Here is a 1,031-nt window from a genome sequence, read left to right as displayed (position 1 = left end):
TCTCTTGAAAAAAAGTATCGATGAAAGGAAGGAATACATTTCTAGGCAGCTACACCTCTATAAAAGTCAATCAAATTCCATCATTAAATTTGTAAGATGCTCTACCAATTTAACATCAGCAAGTTACTGTATTGCTCACTCCATAGCTTGGCATAGAAAAGCCCTCAGTGACGGAGAATTTATTAAGGAAACATTTCTAAGATGTGCACCAGCTTTATTTCACGATATGAAAAATAAAGATGATATTATTAAAAGAATTTCTGAGTTACCACTCAGTAGAAATACTATCAAAGACAGAATAATAGATCTTAACAAAAACATACAACATCAATGAAAAAAAGATTTAAATAGTTGTAAATATTTTTCTGTTTCTCTTGATGAAACTACTGATGTCACATTAAATGCTTGGTTGGCCATTATTGCTAGATATTCTGATGGTCTCACAATGAGAGAAGAGTTGTGTGTGTCCTCATTGTGGGAAGTCCTTCAGAGATGGCAGTGCCCTCCCTGAACACCAGAGCGTTCACCCTGGGTAGAAGCCGTTTGAGTGTCCTGATTGCGGGGAGGCCTTCAGTGTAAGGTCCACCCTCATTCAGCACCACAGAATTCCCACCAGGGAATAGCCGTATGAGTGCAGAGAGTGTGGGAAGTCCTCCCGTCAAAGGTCTGCTTCAGTAAACGCCTCACAATTCACATCCGTGAAAAGGCGTTTAAGTAGTTTGTGTCAGAAACGCTCTAGGGCAGGAATCATCCCCTTGGCCACAGAGACTTTAGAGTAGAGAAATGCCACGTGACTAGTGATGGTGGGGAGTCTTTCAGCCAAAGATCTAAACTTGTGGAAATCCCCGGTGGTCACACCAGGGAAAGCATTCAGTGTGCCGGGAACGTTGGGTTTTTTCTCACTTAGAATGACAGCTTGGCGTCGCATTTACCGGAATGTGAATCCCTTGCGATGGAACGTACGCTGCTAGATCCTCCTCAGTGTCGGGTACGAGGACACTTGAGGCACGAGGGCACTTGCTAACATGCCC

Source organism: Myotis davidii, unplaced genomic scaffold, assembly GCF_000327345.1.
Source record: "Myotis davidii unplaced genomic scaffold, ASM32734v1 scaffold718, whole genome shotgun sequence".
Lineage (NCBI taxonomy): Eukaryota > Metazoa > Chordata > Mammalia > Chiroptera > Vespertilionidae > Myotis > Myotis davidii.
This window is presented reverse-complemented; position numbering follows the sequence as displayed.